Source organism: Macrotis lagotis, chromosome 4 (assembly GCF_037893015.1).
Source record: "Macrotis lagotis isolate mMagLag1 chromosome 4, bilby.v1.9.chrom.fasta, whole genome shotgun sequence".
In the NCBI taxonomy this organism is placed as follows: Eukaryota; Metazoa; Chordata; class Mammalia; order Peramelemorphia; family Peramelidae; genus Macrotis; species Macrotis lagotis.
The window spans coordinates 244,768,055-244,792,256 of record NC_133661.1 but is presented as its reverse complement, the minus strand read 5'-3'; the positions used below and the strand labels follow the sequence as shown (position 1 = coordinate 244,792,256).

The window sequence follows — 24,202 nt, the reverse complement described above, 5'->3', positions numbered from 1 at the left end:
TTTTGTTTTTGCAGGGCAATGGGGTTGGGGTGGTTTGCTCAGGGTTGCACAGTTGGGTGATTGTTGGGTGTCTGGGGCCAGATTTGGGTTCGGGTGCTCCTGACTCCAGGGCCAGGCTCCATCCAATGTGCTACTTAGCTGCCCCCTATTATCATTATTATTATTATCATTTTTAATTTTAATTTTTTCCTCTTTCCTTTATTGCTCATGAGGGTCCATATTTTTGGGGTGGAGGGGGTATTATGTTTACTCTTAAACCAGAATATTTTAATAATGTATAAAAAACATCATTTGTACAAAAATAAAATAAATATAAAGAAAAAAAAGGCTTCATTCAGGTCCCACCTCCTTTCAGAGCTATTATTGATGCCCCTAGTTGTTATTGCTCTCTTCTACTACAAATAATGATGATAATGAGAATAAGAATCATAACATTTGTATGACATTTCAAAGTTTGCAGAACATTTTGCAAATATCACCTCATTTTAATCTTACAACAATCCTGGGAGTTACATGCTCTTATTATTCTTCATATTTTACAGATGAGGAAACTGAGGAAGCAGAGATTCAGAGACTTGCCCATTAAGTAGTTAGTGTCTAAGCTGCATTCAAACTTTAATATTTACTTGCCCAAGTGATAGAAGTGAACTGTTGTTAACATCACTGACATGTTAATCATGGACAAGTTCCTTTGCTGCTCTGAGCCTCACTTTGCTTATATGCTAAATGGATATTAATATCTCTAGCATTTATCTCATAAGGTTGATGTGAGGTGTAAGCTAGGTAATATATGTAAACTGTTTCACAAACTTTAACAGGACAAACTCACACAAAAACCAGAGACCATTATTGCTGTTATTAGATTTTCAGTTCCCAGAACTCTATGGCCATGTTTCTTTTACTAATATTGTGGGACACCTAACCGCAAATAGGTGCTTTTGAGATTATATCCTCTGGAATTTAAATTGTGAAGCTGATTGGAAACTGGGTGCAAGGGGGACAATATCCAGTAGGCAATAAGAGAGACATTTTTAAAAACAATCCCTTTAATAAATGCCCCTATTTTTGATGAGAGACAATTCTACTCTTCATGGCCCATACGTATTTATTTTGTGATAGGTTCTATGTGTTCCTATGAAGGCTATATATCTTTAGGAGATAGTAAAATAATCAAGTGTGAACAGATGCTGTTGTGACTACACAACATATTTATGATCTCAGAGCTCTTTGCCATGTACTCATTGGGATTCCAAGGGTCCATTGTTCTTGTGACTCAACTGCTTTGTGATTTGAGATCTAGCAGGGCTGTGGAACAAAAGGATGAGAAAACTTCCTATGGGAGTATCAGCATTATCCCTTCCACTCATGGGGTTTGGGGGGCATTACCCCTATGATCTGGAAAATTCTTATAAAACCTTTTGGCCTTCTCTTCATTCTAGAAAAGTCTGATTTTTTTCTTTTTCTTTTATGCGGTGTTAATAGTATCTTATTGTAAAATTTTGATATATTTATGGTATTACAAATTAAAATATGCTGACATCATACAATAATATGCATATATTTTATGTATTTCTGAGTTTTTAACTTTTTTCTGAGCCATCTGCTAGTCTTTACATGTCATTTGCTGCTTCTGCAAAACTCCCCCCAAATTCCACTTAATTTAAACCAACCCGTGATATATCAAAACTGCAATGGGGGGTGGCTAGGTGGCGCAGTGGATAAAGCACCGGCCCTGGAGTCAGGAGTACCTGGGTTCAAATCCGGTCTCAGACACTTAATAATTACCTAGCCATGTGGCCTTGGGCAAACCACTTAACCCCATTGCCTTGCGCACAAAAAAAAAACCTAAAAAGAAACCTGCAATAGGAAAAGCTGCAATGTGGAAGGGATAACTTTATTTAATGCACAGAAGGCTAAACAATATAGAAGAATAGAGACCAGATTCAGGTGTTGATGGTGAAGAGCTCCACTCAAACTAAAACCTTCACTGAAGATAATGTACTGTGATTTAGGGAGAAGGGGAAGAGGGTTTGCTAATTTTAGCATCATAGATTTAATGCTACAGGAGAAATTATAAGTTATCTAGTTCAACACCTTCATTTTAATAGTCGCCAAAGTGAAACCTCATTTAACCATAGAGGTTAAACAACTTACTCAAGGTCACATAAATCGTAAAAGACAGAACTGGGATTCATATCCAAGTCCTCTTAGTCTAAAGTCAGTCTTCTTTCCACTGAACTGGAAAGGGGAAAACTTATCACCACAATCCTCCCTGCAGTGTTTTGCCACACAATTAGGACATCCAGGGCAGCCATGCATGTGAGATTTGAGAGAGAGGATGGGGATTTACTAAGCTTACCTACTAAGGTTACAATACTAAATGTTGCATACTACTTCTATAATTGTGAGCCTTGAGTGTGTTAGGTATTCCTTCTGTGCCTTAGTTTACTTGTCTGCAAAAGGAGAATCATGATTTTTAGAGTTTAGACAGATATAGATAGATAGGTAGATAGAGCATTTATTATGTGCTTATTGGAGATACAAATACTAGGGAACAAAACAGTACCTGCCCTCAAGAAGCATACTGAGAGTTGGAAGGCACCTTAAAGATTGTTAGATTGTATGATTTTCTTTTTACAACTAGACTCCCTGGACATTTTCTCTTCTTTCTCAATGAGTTCCACTGACTCACTCAAAATTTTTCCCTCCAATCCAAACTCTGCCCCTCATACTTGGGAACTTTAATGTCAATATCCTTTCCCATTTTCTGTGATTCATATTTTCATTCTATCTTAACTTAAAGAGAAATGATATCATTTATCTCATCATCTGCATCTCATCTGTCTTCATCACTTAGGTTTTATGGGAATGTTCAAGGATGATTAGCACCTCTGGCATGAGGGCTTGCTGAGCTCTCACCTTTGATTTCCTGAAGCTGTGGCACATATAGTCATACCCCAGTAAAATCGTCTTGGCAGATGGGCTCAACTAGGCCTCAAACCATTGGGAAAATATCCTTTGGTGGATGGCTGAAGCCGACCCTGTGGAGCCCTTAGAGAATGGTCAAATATCGGAGAATCCAAGGTCATCCACAGCAATCTAGATCATTCCCAGTTGTCCTGACTTTTGTCAAAGTCAATAATCTCACTCTCTTTTCCAGAAGGTACTTGACTTTGTGCAGCACTACCTCATTTAAATCCAATTTATGTGCAAGTCAAGAGCACCTGTAATGTCATTGATCCTCTTCAAAAATGAAGGAAAACCCACAAAATCACCATTCATACTCTGAAATTCTCATTTTGCTATAACCTCTCCTTCTAGCTCCCTCCTTAAATTTCCTTTCTAACCTCATCATAATTTCATTCCATTTACCATTCCCTGCTCAACACAATCATTATTTCTTGGCTTTACTTTCCTCTCTTCAAAATCTAGATCTTCTTTTGTTAATCTGTTCAGTTTCACAGTTGGTCCACTTACCTTTAAATCCCTATTGTCCTATTCCTTTATCCCTTTCCAGATCCCAACTCTGGACTACACTGTCTAGCCTTTTCTGTTCTTTTCTTACACACTGTTGCTGAGTTCCACTGGGTACATTATATATTTATGTTATCCCCACTGGGCCTTCACTACTGTATGCCAATCCCCTGATTGACTCTATTACACTCCCCACAGGAGCTATTCCAAACCTTCTCTTCTCAAACCACCTACACTACATTTCCCCTTTCAGCAGAGGACCCTGCTTCATACTTCACTGAAGAAACTTAGTCCATCTGTTATCATTAGCTCCCTCTCCTCCCCAGTACACAATTCAAATCACCTCAGCATCCTCCTCCATCCACTCCTCACTTAAGGAATCCTGCTCCTTGTTTACCACACATTCTGGAGAAACCTTTGCTTTAAGAAATTGTTACTTTGATAATTCCCTTTCCAGTACCTTTAAAATTCTTTTTATAAAGACCTTAGTCATGACTTATCTTTCTCATGTCTAGACATACTCTCTAGATTGCTTCTCTTGCTTTAATATCTTGCCTCTACAGGGTCCCCTTCTTCCTCTTCCCTGCTTTCCTGTTCCCCTATGTCTGTAGTTTTTCCCCATTAGAATGTTTACTTCTTGAAGGCAGGAACAATATTGTTTTCTTCTATTTACAACTCCATTGCTTAAGAACTCTTCCTGGAACATCATTTAATAAATGCTCTTTATCTGATTCATCATCCATTCATCAATCCATCTCTCTCTCTCCCTCTCTCTCTCTCTCTCTCTCTCTCTCTCTCTCTCTCTCTCTCTCCATGTTTATAATCAATCTATCATCCTCTCTGCTTCAGTCACAAAGAATGAAGTAAACTTTTTTTTATCAATTCCTTTCTATTTGTGCCCTTGACATCATTACCTCCCATCTTCTCCAGGAGCTTATCCAATTTTATCCTTGCTCCTTTCTTTCTAATTTACAACCCTCTTCCCTTTTTACTAATTCTTTCCATAAGACTTAGTTTTTGTTCTATAAATATATTCCTTAATAAAAACTAAAAAAATTCTAAAATCACTCACTCAATCCTACCAACCCCTCAGACCACTAGGTTATATCTTTCTCTCATACCCCAAATCCTAGAAAATAGTTATCTCCTCCCATCCTTCACCGTCTCATTTCCCAATTGCTTTTTGACCTCTTGCAAACCAACTTTCCTTACCATTCAACACAAACTATTGTCTCCAAGTTTGCATTATTGCTTTATTCAATGGCCTCTATCTAGATCTTGCTCCAGGATCATGAATCATGGAAGGAATATTAGAACTCATCTAGTTCATTTCCATTTCCCACCAACTACATTGCTTTTGAACCTTCTCTTCAGCTCTCCAGTATTCCTTGGATCTAGTACCTTCTTCTCCCCCACCCCTTTCCAGTTTCTGTTATATGCTGTCCTTCCCCATTAGATTGTAAACTCCTTGAGGGCAAGGGCTGTCTGTTTTTATTTGTATTTCTTAGAATAGTGCCTGGCACCTAGAAGATTCTTAATAAAGATTGATTGGTTTAGTCTCCCTTTATATAATTTATATATATTTTATATGTTATACAAAATATATAAATTATGTTTTAGAAAAGGTAAGTACCCAAGGGCAGAAAGTGATAAACCACCTCCTCTTGTTTATTTTCTCTTCCATGGGTGTTTATGTCACTGAGCAGATATAGTTCTCTCTCACATGTAGAACTAATCTTTCTCAGTTTCCTTTGTGGGTCCATCATCTACATCCTTCCTCTTTATACATAGCACAACCTTCTCTAGTCTAGATTCCACTCACTTCTTATCTGGATTATTATAATAATATCCAGATTGGTCTCACACCAGTCAATCTCTGTCCTCTCTGTTCTGTTCTCTACTTAGCTGGCAAGTTAGTAACTCCTTAAATACAGGTCTTACCATGTCACCTTTTTGCTCCAGAAACTTTAGAAGTTCCCTGTTGCCTTTTGGATAAAATATAGTTTCTTCTGCTTGATATTAAAAAGCCCTTTAAAATCTGACCTCAGCCTCTTTTTTCTTACATATTTCCCATTCTACACTCTACCTTCTAACCAAACTGACCTCTCCTGCTATTCTTTTTTTTTTAATTCTTTTTTTATTTTGCAAGGCAATGGAGTTAAGTAATTTGTCCAAAGTCACACAACTAAGTAAATAATAAGTGTCTGAGGTTGTATTTGAACTCAGGTCCTCTTGATTCCAGGGCCAGAATTCTATCCACTCTTTTCCCTAGCCCCTCTTGCTTTTCTTCTTACAAAACACCTCATCAGGGGTGGCTAGGTGGTGTAGTGGATAAAGCACCCGCCCTGGAGTCAGGAGTACCTGGGTTCAAATCTGGTCTCAGACACCTAATAATGACCTAGCTGTGTGGCCTTGGGCAAGCCACTTAACCCCATTTACCTTGCAAAAAAACCCACCTCATCTTCCACCTTTCTTTGTACAGGCTTTCTCCTGGACTTGGAATGCTTTTTCTCCTTTCCTAAGGAGTCTTAAACTCCTAGATCCCCTCAAGGTTCTGTTCAAATGCCATCGCCTTCATGAGGATTATTTCTAATTCCCCTAATATTTAATTTCCTCCCAAAATGAGGAAGCAAATCAGTTCTGCCACTTGCCCAAGATCACACAGTTTATGTCTGAGGCCAGATTTGAACTCAGGGAGAGGAGTCTTTTTGACTCTAGGTCCAGCAGTCTGTCTACTGCACCATCTAGTTTTCCCTTGGGCAGCTAGATAGAGCTCTTACTGGTCTCGAAGTCAATAGGACCTGAGTTCAAATATGATTTCAGAAACTTGATTCTTACTAGCTTTGTGACCTTGGGCAAGTCACTTAAACCAGATTGCCTCACATCCATAATCATCTCTAGTTAAGCTGTTTCATATCTGGTCACTGGAGCCAGATGACTCCAGAGGAGAAAGTAAGTGGTGCTTAAACAGAGCACCCCCCTCACTCAAATCCAATTCACTCCAATTCACATGCATGTCATGGCATCACCTCCCTGAGGTCATGGTCCTTTTTGAGAATGAAGGACAAACAATGACATCTATGGTCTCCCAATCCTCAAATTACTGTGTATTTTTTATAAATATTATATTACATTATATATACTATGTATATATATCCCACATCTAATTATTTGTAAGCATTTAATTCTTCCTAAGAAGAAGCCTCTTTAGGGCTCTCTTTTTGTATTTGTATTCCTAGAGCATAGCACATATAGCATAGCATAGCAAATAACTTGGTTGTTATTATTCAGTTGTTTTTATTCATGTCCAACTCCTTGTGACCTCATTTGGAATTTTCTTTGCAAAGATAATGCAGTGGTTTGCCATTTTCTTCTCCAGCTTGTCTTATCCATGAGGAAACTGAATGATTTGCCCAGGATTACCCAGCAGGTTAAGTGTCCGAGGCCAGATTTAAACTCAATAACATGGGTCTTCCTGACTCTAGGCCCTGTATTCTATCCCTAGCTACCCTATAGCATATAACAGACATTAAATGTTTGTTGATTGACTGATTGATAGGATTTATAGCTAGAAGGTATTTTAGTGGTCATCTAGCCCCTTGCTCTTATTTTATAGGGATGCTAAAGGGGGTGAATTGATTTGCCCAAGGACTAAGTAAATTCAAGAGCCAGGATTCAAATCTTCACACTCCTCAGTACCTTAATGGTTTTTCTCTGATATTCTGAGATAATTGCTGTTAAAGTGCTTTAAAAGTGGAAAGCACTATATGAATATAAAGGAGGAGGCAGTAATGACGATGATGATGATAATTTAATAGCATTCTCCAGTGTGGGTACATTTTCCATTCATGAAAAACATAACCCTTCTATTTGAGTAGGGGGTCTTTGAAAGTTTCCAAGAACAACAAAAATCCATTATCTTTTTGTTGATCCAGGAGTGTACCTCCCTGAATTTAGCTTGAATGTTCCTTGGATAGCAGATATACAATTTCTTTCCTTTCTGGGGGATTTCCTGCAATCCCCCACCAAAATAAACAAAGGTTGAGGAGTGTTTGCCTTTTAGACATTCAATAATGCTTTAGGAGGTAACCTCTCCACATCTCAGGAAGTCAATACATTTTAGTGACTTTTTAAATATGTCTTCATAATTCACTGCATCCTGGGCCATCTCCAGTTGTCTTGACTCTTGTCCTGCTGAACAGACTCAGGAAGAGATAGTGAGGCTAATAACTTTGCTTCACTCTGCTTCACTTATATCCAGTTCATATACAAATCAACACATATCCATTTTGTCACTGGTCCTCTTGGAAAACAAGATGAATAACAATAGACTTCCAGAATATTTAAGGCCTCTGCTCAAACCTCTTTTAGTCTGGTAGAGGTATACCTTTCTTCAAGTGTGTATACTGTCAATATAGCCTTTGTGAATCCTAGGTCACTTCCATGTCATGATGAGGTATCAGAATAGGGCTTATGAAGGATACTGACAGTGACTTATCAATAATGCACCAAGTATCTCAATGAACAGTGTCTATGCTGTGATACTGCTGTTTTGGCATCTTGCCCATGGTTACTTTCTGGTTGCCTAGGAGATGACTTTTAAGTGGGAGGCAACCTTTGTCTCTCATCTTAACTCTTCCACTTCTATTCCCCTGCTCTCTACAATGTACCCTCACTTCTAGGCACTTAGGTGGTACAGTGAGTAAGAGTAAATTAGGAAGACCTGAGTTCAAAATCTGTCTCAAACTTTTACTAGCACCATAGCCTATAGCAAGTCAATTAACTCCTTTAGCCTCAATTTCCTCATTTGTAAAATTTGTAAAATGTAAATTTATTTGTAAAAATAATTGTAACTTTCAGATTTTTTTGGTGGAGTGAGCATCAAATGAAATAACAAATGTACAATGTTTTGCAAACTTCACAGTGCTACATATACATATATAGATAGATATATATCTAATGAGATATCTATCTATCTATCTATCTATCTATCTATCTATCTATCTATCTATCTTCTATCTATCTATCTAAATACCAGTTATTATATATACTACTTCTTATAGTTAAGCCTCCATATGGGAATTCTAGGAAGTTAGCTTAATGTCTGATATTTTAGTGGTGGTTTAGTGGCAACTGTGGCTTGAAATTTATTTGAGGACATTTGCCATAAAGGATCATAGATCTAAATTTGGGAGGCCTTACAGAAGACATCTACTTCAAGTCCCTCATTTTTTACAGATGGGAAACTGAGGCTCAGGAAGAAAAGTGACTTATTTAAGGTAACACAGGTGTCTCCAAAGTGACTTTTTTAAAAAAAGATTTTATTTATTTTGAGTTTTACAATTTCCCCCCATTCTTGCTTCCCTCCCCCCACCCCCCACAACAGGCATTCTGCTAATCTTTACATTATTTCCATGGTATACATTGATCTTGGTTAAATGTGATAAAGGAAGAAAAATAAAGCATGAAATAGCAAAATTGTATAATAAGATAACTTTTTTTTTCTAATTAGAAGGTAATAGTCTTTGGTCTTTGTTCAACGTCCACAATTCTTTCTCTGGATACAGATGGTATTCTCCATTGCAGATAGCCCAAAATTGTCCCTGGTTGTTGGACTGATAGAATGAGCAAGTCCATCAAGGTAGATCATCACCCCTATGTTGCTGTTAGAGTGCACAATGTTTTTCTGGTTCTGCTCATCTCACTCAGCATCAGTTCATGCAAATCCTTCAAGGCTTCCCTGAATTTCCATCCCTCCTGGTTTCTAATAGAACAATAGTGTTCTATGACATACATATACCGCAGTTTCTTAAGCCATTCCCCAAATGAAGGGCATTCACTTAATTTCCAATTCTTTGCCACCACAAACAGGGCTGCTATGAATATTTTTGTACAAGTGATGTTTTTACCCTTTTTCATCATCTTTTCAGGATATAGACCCAGTAGTGGTATTGCTGGATCAAAGGGTATGCACATTTTTATTGCCCTTTTTGCATAATTCTAAATTGCTCTCCAGAAAGGTTGGATGAGTTCACTGCTCCACCAACAATGTATTAGTGTCCCAGATTTCCCTGCATTCCTTCCAACATTGATTATTGTCCTCTCTGGTCATATTGGCCAGTCTGAGAGGTGGAAGGTGGTATCTCAGAGATACTTTAATTTGCATTTCTCCAATAAGTAATGATTTGGAGCAATTTTTCACATGACTATGGATTGCTTTGATTTCCTCAGATGTAAATTACCTTTGTATATTCTTTGACCATTTGTCAATTAGAGGAATGGCTTGTTTTTTTGAAAATTTGACTCAGTTCTCTATATATTATAGAAATGAGTCCTTTGTCAGAAATACTAGTTACAAAAATTGTTTCCCAATTTATTACATTTCTTTTGATCTTGGTTACAGTGGTTTTGTCTGTGCAAAAGCCTTTTAATTTAATATAATCAAAATTATCTAGTTTGTTTTTAATGGTGTTCTCCATCTCTTCCTTGGTCATAAACTGCTTCTCTTTCCATAGATCTGACACGTAAACTACTCCTTGATCTTCTGGTTTGCTTATAATATTGTTTTTTTATGTCTAAATCCTGTATCCATTTGGATCTTATCTTGGTATAGGGTATAAGGTGTTAGTCTAATCTAAGTTTCTTCCATACTAACTTCCAATTTTCCCAACAGTTTTTATCGGAGAGAGTTTTTATCCCAATAGCTGGACTCTTTGGGTTTATCAAACAGCAGATAACTATTATCAGGTCCTGCTATTGCATCTAGTCTATTCCACTGATCCACCACTATTTCTTAGCCAATACCAGACAGTTTTGATGACTGATGCATTATAATATAATTTTAGATTTGGTAAGGCTAAGCCACCTTCTTTTGCACTTTTCTTTCATTGAATCCCTGGAAACTCTTGACTTTTTATTTCTCCATATAAATTTACTTACAATTTTTTCTGACTCATTAAAGTAAATTTTTGGAATTTTGATTGGTAAGGCACTAAACAAGTAGTTTAATTTTGGTAGAATTGTCATTTTTATTATATTAGCTCCACCTATCCATGTACAGTTATTTAAATCTGATTTTATTTGTGTGAGAAGTGTTTTATAATTGTTTTCAAAAAATTTTTGAGTCTGCCTTGGCAGGTAGACTCCCAGGTATTTTATGTTGTCTGAGGTTACTTTGAGGTTACTTTCTAAGTGACATTTTAATGTAGTGATAAATTAATATAGTAATTTTGGTTTCAAATCACCAGAAGTGGAATTCAAATTTGTTTCTTTGGTTCCAGAGTCAATGATCTAGACAATTTAAAGTTATTTTCCTCATGCTTTAGTGAGAAATGGTCTGACAAGGGTTCACTATAGAGCTAGTGTTCATAATGGAGTAGAAACTTGCAGTCTACTATAGAGGAAACAATATCACTCAAGGGATGAAGTTCCCCAAGGAATCTAAGAGAGAAAACTCAGAATGCTTTAGGTTTCCTTGCCACAGAGAAGAAATTAATTATTTTGGAGGTTTATGGGAAGATATGAAAGATAGTGTACTGTGATGGAAACAACATTTGATTAGTCTTAAGAGACCAAATAGAATTAGAGAGATGAACTCAGATCCCATTTCTGACAGTACCTGTGTGTCCTTCTGAGATCTCTGTGACTTCTGAGATCTCTTCTAGCTCCAGGTCTATGAGCCCATGACTTGATTTCTAGTTCTAGTTCTAGTTCTAATTTTGACAATTATTGGTGATGACTTTGGTCAGATTATTTCACCTCTCTATCACAGTTATATCATCTGGAAAGAAAAGACAGGGCGGCTAGGTGGCATAGTGGATAAAGCACCGGCCTTGGAGTCAGGAGTACCTGGGTTTAAATCCAGTCTCAGACACTTAATAATTACCTAGCTGTGTGGCCTTGGGCAAGCCACTTAACCCCGTTTGCCTTGGAAAAACTAAAAAAAAAAAAAGATAATCACATATATACTTCTTACCACAACAAATAATTGTTGTGTGAGTTTCAAACGAGTTAATATATTTGTAAGGGTTGGTAAACAAAATCACTATATTAATATAAGCAGCTTTTCTGCTTGTTGGGAGTTAATCTATCTATTACTATAGGAAGTCTTTTTAAAAAAAATTCTATCTTTTCAAATTTGATTCCATATGCAGAAACCAAGGTCCAGAGGGTCTCAGAGATTTTCCTAGGATCACAATACACTTGGCTATCAGAGGCAGGATTCCAATTCAACTTAAACATCTTCTTTGATTACTCAAATAGATCTCAGGTTTGTTGTTGGAATGAGGGTAGTAAGTACTCTGTTCAAGGTGAGAAAGTAGTAAGCATGAAATTCTGGTTTAAGACTAGTATTGCCTCTTTTATCTGGACAACAATTGGGCAACAATTCTTCTGGCTTAGTGTGACCTGGAGGGGGTCACTTTGCCCCATGTGGGATTTGCAAGTCATCTTCCTGGGGTGAAAAATTCAGATACCATTAGCGTGGTAGCAGACTTCATGGGAAATATGATTAGCCAAATATCACTGCCTTCATGACAGCTGCTTGTTGGCCCTTCCCTCCCTCAACACAGATGGTACTGGTGAGTCAAAGCACGAAGGCTAAAGAGCCTTCTGACCTAGTTAAAAAAAAAAGTTAAGAGTGTTTGTATGAGGAGATGGGAAGTGGGGGAGATGAAAGAATCCCTTCCTAATTAAGGTCCAAAATTTCTGTGTCAATGGTTCCATCCATACTCCAGGTTCTTTTCCCCAAGGCTTCCCTTGTCCCTAAGGTGCTCATTCCTCTCCATCTCTTCATTTCTTGTCTCTGGGCATTTCACTGACCATTCTCCATGCTCAGAATTCTCTCCCTTTTCATTTTAATTTCCTAGCTATCCTGTCTTCTTTCAAGTCCCAGTGAAAATCCCACTTCCCCCAATATCTTTTAGTTCTAGTAGATAATTTCTCATGTATCCTATGTGTAGTTTGTACAAGGTTGTTTGCAAGTCTTGCCCCATTAGATTATGAGTTTCTTGAAATTATAGATTGTCTTTTGCTTCCCTTTGTATCTCTCATGCTTAGCTCATTGTCTGGCACATCATGGGTGGTTACTAAGTTCTTATTGACTAACTGACTGTCTCAGTCACTCCTTTGTCTATAGAATACAACCTGGTTGTGGTAGGGTATATGTGTGACTGCTATATGAGGTTATATCACTGTGATGATTATAGTCAGCCTGAAAGGATGAAAACGTTAAAAAAAATAGGAAAAATGGGGCTGCTAGGTGGTGCAGTGGATAAAGCACTGCCCCTTGAGTCAGGAGGACCTGAGTTCAACTCCAGCCTCAGACACTTATTAATTACCTAGCTGTGTGATCTTGGGCAAGCCACTTAACCCGATTTGCCTTGAAAAAAACCTAAAAGAAAAAACAATAGGAAAAAAAATCTACATTATCTTGAAGAACGTGGAGAGGATGAAGACATATTAGACCTGAAATTCTATCCCTAATCTTGAGAAGCAAGGTTTGGTCGAATGAAAAGAAATTCTGTTTTACATTGCTTAAAGAGGCCCCATGATATTTAAGGAACAGAACTCCCTAGGATATCTACTAAATCACAAATGTTTTGGCATCTTAATTGCTGGACAACCACACTGGTCATCCTCCGTGCTGATAAATCCTAGGTTAAATTTAAGGCATTTCTTAGATTTAACATGTGTAAATCAAGTTTCTGTGCAGAATTAGGCATGGTGGGGTTAAAAAAAAGAGAAAATAAACTGCAACAATAGAGACCATTGAAATATGCAAAGAAGTCAAAAAAAGTTATTTAGCTAGACTTTTGAATGCCAAGTCCACACTGATTCTCCCCATTCCTTCCTTGTAGTTCAAATAACACTTTTTGTGTCTTTCTAATGTTTTGTGTTGTAATTATCAACTATTTGTAGTGTTGTTTTTAGTATTATGGAATCTAAGTTCTACAAAGGATGAAGCGTCTAAACTCTAAACTTGAAGTGTCCAACACATGAGAGCCACACTGTGGCCTGAGACACTCTCAAGTGTAGCCTCAATCAGATTAAATTGTATTTGGGGAATATTTAACAAAATAGATAAAAACACACTAGGACACAGATAATGTTGTTACATGGTTTTCTAAGTTGATTATGTGCTCACTAGGATCCTTATGTTTGGTTAATAGCCCCTGTTTCTATTTGAATTTGATACCCTTGGTCTATACTTTGTATCTAGAGGTACAAAGTTATCATTAAGTACATGTATATTAAATTGTAATGACAGAGGAATTACTGAAGGGCTTTGGGCAATGCAATGACCAGCTATAATTCCAAAGGACCCATGATGAAACATGCTATCCGCGTGGAGAAGAATGAAACAGACATTTTGGACAAAGTCAGTGGAAAAAATTGTTTACTTGACCATGAATATTTGTTTCATTGATTTTGTTTTAAGTTTTCTTTTTTTAATGATGGTAGGTAGGGAGGAAAGAAAATTCATTTTAATTAAAAAATGACTTTAACAATAAATCTATACTGATCAAATGAGCAAATGAGGGAATGAATGAAATTAAGTCAGAGGCTCCTCCATTTGTGTTGGTCAGTTTGAGTTACTGGTTTGTTCTTTATCTTGTTTGTAGTAGACAACATTATCCACTTTCTATTCCTCTTCCTCTCTTTGCTTTCTGCATTCCACAATTCTTCTACTGTATTGAAAGAAGACCAGCAAGTTCCTGCAGCAAATATAGTAAGACACCTCCAAATTAATTCTCAGTCCTTCCAGAGATAGTCATTCTAGGTGGGTGGATGACATACCCACAAAGAGTTGTCCCCTGTACCCTGCCCTTGATATGTCCATTTCTGGGCCAGGCCAGAACATTATAGCTGGATGCAAGGTGCTTGTCACCTTAGTGACTGTCCCCGCTGCCTGGGAAGCCACCAAAGGCCTCTGGGAACAGCCCAGTCTTAATCAATGCCCCCCTCCCTCTTCTCTGCTCAGGAGGTAGGGTTCTGTGGAATCCTGCCCAGGTCAGCTCATAGCCCAGGCCTTCCTTTCACCAATCCATGCTGAGCCTTCACCAGCCCCCTCTCTTCTCCCCACTCTGGTGCTTCGTTAATGGAGAATTTGTCAAGTAATGGGAGTAATTAGCACAGTGGGGGCCATTCAGTGCCCTGGAAAGAGAACAGAAAGAGCCATCCCAGCAGCACCAGACATGATTGCGCTGCAGGATTATTCTTTCTTGTCTCCGTCTTTCTGTCTCTTGCTTTCCCTTTCTTGCCTGGGTTTGATTTTTCCTCTTTGTGTGGTGGGAGTTGGCAGGGAGAAAAGACCTGTAAATTGCACCCGTGCTGGGCTTGTGCAGAGACAGCTGGCGAAAGGTCGACTTCTTGGGCTGAACAACATTTTCTCTTTTTGTCCTCATCAGCCTCCCCCTCCTCTTTATGGAGGAGAGAGATTGGGAAAGCATGAGCCCACCCAGTGTGGTTTCCCCCCTTCCCTCTTCTGGTCGGTCTCTGCTCCCCCTTCTTCCCCCACGCTTCCTTGTCCCCTCATGTAAAGAACTCACTGACTCTGAATTGAATCTTTTTTAATGGTCCCATGAGGCAAGAACCTTGAAGGGTGATTATCTTCATTATAAATTATTAACTTCCAGCAGCCAGATGGCTTCCCAGCCCAGCAACTGGAAGCTCCCTGGCTACACAGAACCTAGCTTGTTGGAAGAATAGGATGTCATCTTGCTTGTCCCACCTAATGTCCAGCGAACAGATCTTAGTATCTGCTGCTAACTCAGAAAGCTATGGATTGGGTTGTTTGGGGGAATTTGTTGATCACAGTTGCTTTCAAGTAGCTAGTTCTATTTGTGTTTGAGCAATTCTTGGTTCCTTGCCCCATGCAGAGGGCCTAAGTGATCTTGCCCTCTTCAATAACTTTAGGAATACAGGATCAATCATAATGGAAAGCACAAATTCTTGTGGTTCAGTAGGTATAGCATGTATAATGCTAAAATGAAGGGGTTCCCAATGTGAGGCACTTACAGTCTCAGGGGATATGAAAAAGATTGTCAAGGGAATATTTGATAAATAGTTCTATTATCTTAGTGAAATCAATCAATATAATTTTTTCTTTTTATAGCATTTTCTTTTTTTTACAATTATATGAAAAGATATTGTTAACCTTCATTTGAGAATTGTTGAGTTCAAAATTTCCTCCCTCCCCTGTCCCTAGAAAGATGAAAAATTTTAAAAAGTTATATAAGGCACGTAAAATAAACTTCTTGTTGTGAAAAACGGACCAAAAGAAAAAATACCCACAAAAAAGATAAAGTTAAAATTGTATGTTTCTATTTACAAACAAACTACATTGTATTTTATTTCTTATGTACTTATGCATAATAAATGCTAGCATTCATTCTCTTTTTAAAATTAATAGGAGTGTGGGAAGGTTTATTGAATGCCTAAGGAAATAGGATGGGCAGGTAGGTGATTCAGTTGGCCTGAAGTCAGGAGGACCTGAATTCAAATCCATATTCAGGCACAGACTAGCTGTATGACCTTGGGCAAGTCACTTAACGCTATTTGCCTCAGTTTCCCCATCTGTAAAATGGACTAGAGAAGTAAAGAGTGAATCACTCTCGTATCTTTGCCAAGAAAACTTCTAATGGGGTCATGAACAATCACACACAATTGAAATGAAAGGACTGAACATTTTTGGGAAATTTTGCTAAACTTGGAATGAAAATAGAAAGATTGCCATAGAGGTTTGGGCAACTGGGGGAATGTAATGTAGGTTATATTATCATTGGATCATAGATAAAATACTAGAAAAGACCTTAGAGTCCATCTGGTCTAACCCCCTTGTTTTACAGATGAGGACATGGAGTTTCAAAAGTTAAATAACTTAACCCTAAGTTCTAAGGGTGGTAAATGAGATAGAATTTGGCATTTCATTGCAAAACTATTTAACTTTCTACTGAACTCAAAAGAATGAGGCTTAAAGTCACATTCTTAAAACTAGTGAAGGGGAAAGTGACTCTAAGAAAGTCACTTAAAAATATTTGTTGAATTAAATTGAAAAGAGAATAGACTGGTTCTATTTAAGGAAAATTTTTTAGCCACCCCATTCAGTAAGGTGATTCTCTAGGTAGGAGAGACACTATATTCTTTGGTAACCTCCTTGAGGATATAATATGATAGTCAAATCAACTGCCTAAAATGTATTATAAGTGGTTTTATGGATTTCCACAGGAAGACCATGAAATAGCATATGAGGGAGATTTGGAAATAGAATTTATAAAATGTCTTGGACAGGAATTACATGAGGCAGGTAGGTGGCACAGTGGATAGAACTGTGGGCCTAGAATCAAGAAAACTTGAGTTCAAATTTGACCCCAGATACTTCTTAGCTATGTAACCCTGGGTAAGGCATTTAACCCCTGTCTCAGTTTCCTCAACTGTAAAATGAGGATAACAATATCAATTACTTCACAGGGTTTTAGTGAGAAACAAATGAGGTAATATTCATAAAAACAATTAGCACAGTACCTAGCCTATAATAAATTCTTAATAAATGTTTATTTCCTTCCTTCTTTCCATAGGAGGTCCATGATATAGCATATAAAGTGGAAACAGAATTTGCAGAAAGTTGTAAACAAGAATTAAATGATATCAAAAAGTCATGTAAAGTTTTTTTTTCTAAAATTCCTTCCAAATGATGGTATGACCTAATAATACTAGAAATAGTACCTAGAAGTAAGTAGTTTTCCTTTGTTTCACAGATGAGGAAACTGAGGCAAAGAAAGATTGTGATTTCCTCAGTGTCACATAGCTAAATATTGCCCCCTATACTCAAGGTAAAATCTTTTTTCTCCAAGACTAGTGTTCCTCTCCATTTCCCATGCTGCTTCTTGGCCCATATATGCAGATGAAATGCCACTTCTTTCTGCAAGATCCATGGTTTCAGACCTGCATTGATTCCCATTCATTTATTCAACAATCCTTTATTAGACCTCTGGAATAGAGGTCTAATTAGACCTCAAGTAATATACTAAATGCTGGAGATACATAGATAAGACAAGAAATCATCCCTTTCCTCTAAGAGATTACCTTGTATAGAGAGGAAGCAACAGGTGCATAGACGTCAGTCAGTCAACAAGGACTTATTAAATGCTTATTATTTGCAAAGTGCTAGGGATACACTAAAAAAGCAAAATTAATATCTGACTTCAAGGAGCTTATATTCTAATAGGTTTGTGTGTACGCATGTATGTGTGAACAACATGCAAATAACTAGGAACATAATAATATTTATATACATACAAATATATATATATATTTATATAGAATAGATAGAAGGAAATCTCAGAGAAGGTATTAATCAACTGCAAGGGGTTTGAGCCTCCTGTAGAAATAAAACAAAAATATACACTATAAATACAAAGCAATAATAATAATAATGTGACATGAGATTTGCAAAGTGTTTTACACTTAATAGTTGCTATTTGCAAATGCAAAGTTACACAAATGGTTGCTATTGTTATGGTCATTTTATAGATGAGAGTGCTAAGGGAGAAAGATATAAGTAATTTATCCAAGGTCACACAGATAGTAAGTGTATGTAGTCAAATCTGAAAAAGTTTTCTTGTCTTCAGGTTCAGCATTCTATCCTCTTCCCATCCAGGGTAAGCACTAAGACCTCAGGCAAAGGAAAGAAATAATTGCTGATGTTTATATAGTGCTTTCATATTTGGAAATCATTTCGTATACATTTGATTCTCACAATAACTCTATGAGGTAGTTTGTACTTTTATTCATGTCATGGATATTTCTCTATTGATTTTAATTTTTATTAGTACCTTATAGGTGACCAAAGAAAAGAAAATGTATAGAGGATGGGAGTGAAATTGAGATTCATACCCAGGGAGCCATCTTGGATGAAGAATAGGTCCCTGTGTTTGGGTACTATTTGGCTAAAGCAACCGGATTATGAGACATTTGTAAAGATGTTAACCCTACAAAATGTGTGCCTCCTGGTAATTATGGAAATAAGGTGGCAATTAGATAATGTTACTCATTCTCTTGTTTGGTTCCCACTCAACAGAAAAGTGTTTTTGTGCCTCAGCACATCCCTGGCTGGACCCCCTCAACCAGTCTTCAAAGTAAAAGGTTTTTGTTTATGGCCAGCCTGTGCTCTCCTCAACCTCAATGATGGATGTTTCACAGATTCCTTTCTTTTATAGTTGCCTGAATACCCTTTTTATCATTGAACTATTTAGGTACTGTAGGTGAGTGTGCTCTCTTCAGGGAGTTCTCTCTGAGAATTGCCAAGAGCTGTCCTCTTGGGACTGAGGATACGTTTAATGGAATGCTATTCCATGCTTTTAACGTGCCCATTTGGGTAACTTCCCAGAGGCAGGAGAAGTGGTGCCTTTCTCCTCCAAACTAGCATTTCCCAAGAGGGGAATAAGTGTGTAGCCTCTGGAGAGACTATTGAGATGAGAGAGAGAGAGAGAGAGAGAGAGAGAGAGAGAGAGAGAGAGAGAGAGAGAAAACACTTTCACTGAATCATGATAAAATCAACAGCAGAGCTTAAATTAACATGTTGTAGGAAAAGATGCATTGAACTTGAAGTCATGGGACTGAATTCAAATTCCAATGAAGTTCAGATTCTGACATTGGTAAATCATCTAACCTTTGTGGACTTTAGATTCCTTATTTGTAAAATGAGTCTACTTGGCTAGATAACCTCTAAAGCTTGTTCTAGACTTATGACACTCTCAATGCTTAGTCTAACATTTTTATTTTTATAGAAGAGACAATTGAGTACTTGAGAAGGCATGTGACTTGCATAAGGTCATACAGTGAGTTCATCACAGAGCTAGGATGCTAATCAAGGGGTTCTAGGTCTGGAAAAATTATGGGTCTTGATTTTAATGGAGTCCTGAAATTGAATTTTATCTGATTCCCCTAATGGAGGGATAGTACATCTGAGATTGGAGAGAAAACCTAATTTCTCCAAGTTTGTTAGTAAAGGGGATAAGGGGGGAGAGAGAGACAGAGAGAGAGAGAGAGAGAGAGAGAGAGAGAGAGAGAAGACAGAGACAGAAAAGAAACAGAAGACATAGACCATCTTGAGGGGAAATAGGACTTAAAGGATGGCATTTTAAAGATTTAATAAGAATGACTTAAATGTGTTTCTAAGCATAGAGATAAGGGCTAATGAAAAGGGAGAGATAACAAGTAAAAAAGTAGGACTAACAGACCAGAGTTAGAGAAAAATAGATGGAATGGAATGCAAAGAAATGATGAAGGGATTAACATTAGCAATGAGGGGTATTACTCTTACTCAGAGGTAAGAAGTAATGAGAAAGGATAGGTTAGGAAGAAAAGATTTGAGATGTAGAAGAAGGGAGTTGGGGAAGCTCATTTTGTATGAACTAATCTCTGGAGGAAAGATTATCTGGTGAAAGTGAAAAGAACAAGATCCAGTTTAGAGGCTTGAAGAGGTCTAGAATGGTCACTATGAAAAAAGTAACTGAAAGTTGATAAGAAAGGAATACTAAATTGCCATGAAACAGTGAGGACTCATCTCACATTGTATAGCTTGTCTTTCTAATGTACCCAATCATCAGCTGCATTATTTCTCCAGCACTATTTCTCCAGCCCTAGAGTACAAGGATAGAAGGAGATTGTGAGAATAACTCAGTACTAGGAATTAACAAGGTAATAACATTAAGAAAAATCAAAGGGCAAGGATTTAAGGGCAAAGCTAAGTATGTTGTTGAGGTGTTGAAAGATTGTCATGTTATAGGAAGAGGGATTTTTAGGTAGGAATCAAGCCAGGAGGGCAGCTAGATGGTGCAGTGAATAACCCTTGAATCAGGGGCACTTGAGTTCAAATCTGCTCTCAGACAATTTATACTATCTGTGTGAGATCTTGGGCAAATCACTTAATACCATTGCCCAACAAACACTGCTCCCCCCTCCAAAAAAAAAAGGAATAAAGCAAGGAAAAAAATTGTGGTCGGAGAAAGAAATTTCAGGGTTCAAATCCTTGAGGATGGAACAGTTATAAATAATGGAATGACTATCCTATGGGGTTTCTAAGGTACAGAAAAGGAGAGTTCCAGGAAGTGTCATCATAGAGCTTAAGTTCTGAAGTCACTGGATGATAGAGAATAGGGTAGAAAGTAAAAAAGTAAGCCAGGTACTGAAACCATTGGAAAAATTGTAGAATATGTTGTATATCTAGTGATGCCTACAACAAATATTGGAAAAATGATGGCATTATCAGATGACATAAACTTCAAAGGAGCAAAACTGGTGATGAGGTTTTTCCATAGAGAGTAAAGAGGATATTGACTCTCCTTCCTGGCCTTGCAGTCTGCTGTGTAGAAGGATTAGAATAATTTTCAGGGAATCTCTTCATTTTTTCTATTCTTTTCTTATTCTTACCAAATCCTAATTAATCTTAGAGATATTAGCCATCTCCTTTTTCATGAACACCAAGTTCCCTCTTGTGGTTTGGAAGAGGAAGGCTATTGTAAATCCTGCACATGTCTTGTGTTTTTTGTCCAAAAACCCAAGTTTATTTCTTTCTATACTTATAAAGAGGTGGCTTCGCTATCTTCATTCAGATGTAGACATTCCTGGGAATTCAGCTTCTGAAAATGAGATCCTGCTTATCATTTCCCTTGATAATGACTCCCTTGGAAAAATATCATTGGGAAAGAATAATTTCTGAGAGCCTTCCATTCCTTAGTGGATGGTAGATTATGGTAGGTTAGTGGTGGATTCCACTAAGGAGTGGAAGGTTCTCAGAAATTATTCTTTTCTGGTCATCTTCATTTAATGGGAGATTCTAAAGTTTTGATGATGGCAAAGGTACCTTTTCTGGGGGATCTAATTGATTTCTTAGGCCCTCCTCAGTTTGTGGGATTCAGTAAAGGTTATTTTCTAAAATGGAATAAGTAGGTAAGATGGATATCTAACCTGTTACCTACCCACAGAAGCACCATAACTAAAATAAAGACAAGGTTAAAAAGGACTTTGGCAATCTGTATCTTTTTGTATTGGTTGAGATTTGAGAGTATGAAGAGAAAAGAGAGTAAAATCCTGAGTATAATGAAGTTAGTTGCCTATTACAATAAAATAAATAAATATCAGAAGAAAAAGTTGAATTTGACATCTTGATTCAAATCTAACATAATATCTATCACATAGGGATGAGATAATAAGGGTTTCAGGAGTAGAGATAACAGTCGAATTAGAACTTTTGAAGGAAAAGAATTCGAGGAAGAAGGAAACAGAGGACATCACGGGCTAAAAGAGAAATGTAAATATAGACAAGGAAGTGCAAGAATGTTAATGCATTTTGGACAGACTAGATCAATTTGGTTGAATCCCAGAGTATATACAGGAAAATAGAATGATATAAGTTTAGAAGTAAAGGGAAGTGAGATTATGGAAGGGTTTTGATTGTCAAGTAGAGAAATTTAAACTTTAATCAACAGGCAATAAGGAATCACTGATGCTTTTTTGAGGCAAGGGTCAACATTCTTCAGAAAAGTTTTATATTAGACCAACTTGAAGAATGTGAACACTATCCATTTGATCCTTTCAGCAATTCCTGTGATGAGACAGAGACACACATATACAGAAACAGATAGACAGACAGAGACAGACAGAGATAGAGAGGCAGAACCAAAGAAAGACAAGAGAGAAAGAGAGACAGAGACAGATTTTCCACCTGGGGCTTTATGCACTTTAATCTGAACTTTATTTTTTCCTCAAGAAAGGGATCCTATTGGCCTTCAACCATCTTGGCCTACATTTTCCCTTTTGTCCAATTTTCTGATTGACTCACAGTGGGTAATATACTCTAGTATGGAAGGATATTGGAGTGGCTTTTCCAGACTATTATGGTTCCTGTCCCATAGGTTCTATTACATATACAGTAATACCTTTTTTTAAAGAAAGGACAAAAATAAAATCAAGGCCAGATAGCAAGAAACAAATAGAAAAGTATAATATAGTCCTATAAACATAGAGTGGGAATGTTCAATCTCAGAATGAACTCACTTTCATGATGGAAGCTAAGAATAACAAAAAGTTTGTTTATTTGTTTTTAAGCTATATTGGTAGGAAAAAGGGATATTCCAGAAGGAACAAAACCTTTCCTAGTGAATGGGATTATGATACAGGTCACAGAATTCTTATCTTTTACTTCTGTTCTATACAATGGAGAAGAACCTTTACATTGGAAATGACAGAACAAAAATGATTAAGAGGAACTTCATATCAGATATAGTAAGAAAGTGCCTATTTGTTCTTGATGAATTTAAGTGACCTGGCACAAATGAATTACATCCTTGGTATTGAAAGAATTTCCAGGTTTTTTTTTTTATCTTCATCACTTAGCATAGTGCCTCTTATAAAGTAAATGTATGTTGACTTACTGGTATAGTTGCTGAACCACTGTTATGAAACTTGAAAGGTCAGAAAAGGGGAGAGAGGTACCCCAAGATTGGAGAGAGGCAAATGTCTCCATTAAAATAGAAAACCCAGAATTTGCTTATTATATATTATAGTTCATTATATGTGAACTTGCTATTGATTCCTGGAAAATTCTAGAATTTACAATTATAGATATGGCTACATTCTGTAGAAAGGGAAGTACTGTTGGAAAACTAGCATGTCTTCCATTACGATTAAATCATGTTCAGCTAACCTCCTTTTTTAATCAGAATTACTAAATGAGTAGGCAAGAGGAGTGCTGGATTTTGGCAAATCTAGGATTACCTAGATTTTGGCAAAGCTATATTTTCTCTTAATATTGTTATATATCTTTAAGCACCCTTTTACTTTATCACTTATGCAGGTTTATATTTTCTTGGGGGAGGGGGTATTGTGTTTACTCTTAAACAAGAATATTTTAGTAATATATAAAAAATCTGTACAAAATAAGAATAAATAAATAAACAAACAAACAAATAAATAAATAGATATCTTTAAGCAGAGTCTGGAGAACTACTGATTGAATATATTGGAAAGAGGGTTCTTGTCATATTTAGATGAGACTAGATGGCCACTGAGATCCCTTCCAACTCTCAAATTCTGTGATTCTGTGAGCCGGTTATGCTAAGATTCTCAATAATTCCTGGCCTGGTAATACCATTTGACTCTCGTTTCTCTTTCATTCATGGGTAAATATGATTTCTCTTTCTTCCTCCTTTCCCCTATTTATTTCTTTTCCTTCCTTCCTTCCTTCCTTCCTTCCTTCCTTCCTTCCTTCTTTCCTTCCTTCCTTCCTCCCTTCCTTCCTTCCTCCCTCCTTTCCTTCCTCCCTCCCTCCCTTCCTTCCTTCCTTCCTTCCTTCCTTCCTTCCTTCCTTCCTTCCTTCCTTCCTTCCTTCCTTCCCCTTTGTCTTTCCTTGTTTCCTTCTTCCCTGTCTCTTCCCTTCCTCTCTTCTTGGCATCTTTCCATAAGTCACAGAATATTTACTGTCCTCCTTTTGGAAAAAATACTGGAGGGAAGAATTGACAAAGTAAATTAAGATAAAGGAGTTCCCTGATCTGCTAGAAAGGTGGGCTACAATGAAGCTGTTTCTTCTACTGATACCAAGTCGCCAGTTCTCTATATCTTCTCCATTTACTGTTACACATCATTGTAATTGATTTATTTCCAAAGGGATGATTCTTTTCTCTTTGTTAGTTTTGTCTTTTGATTTTGTGTAGATATTTCACTTTAT

The 24,202-nt window shown here is 37.2% G+C and overlaps 1 protein-coding gene across 1 annotated transcript in view; it reads left to right on the top strand.

Moving 5' to 3' along the window:
* NRXN3 (neurexin 3) overlaps positions 1–24,202 on the top strand; it is a 1,564,316-nt gene that overhangs the window by 89,133 nt on the left and 1,450,981 nt on the right. The gene's annotated exons all lie outside the window — the stretch shown is intronic.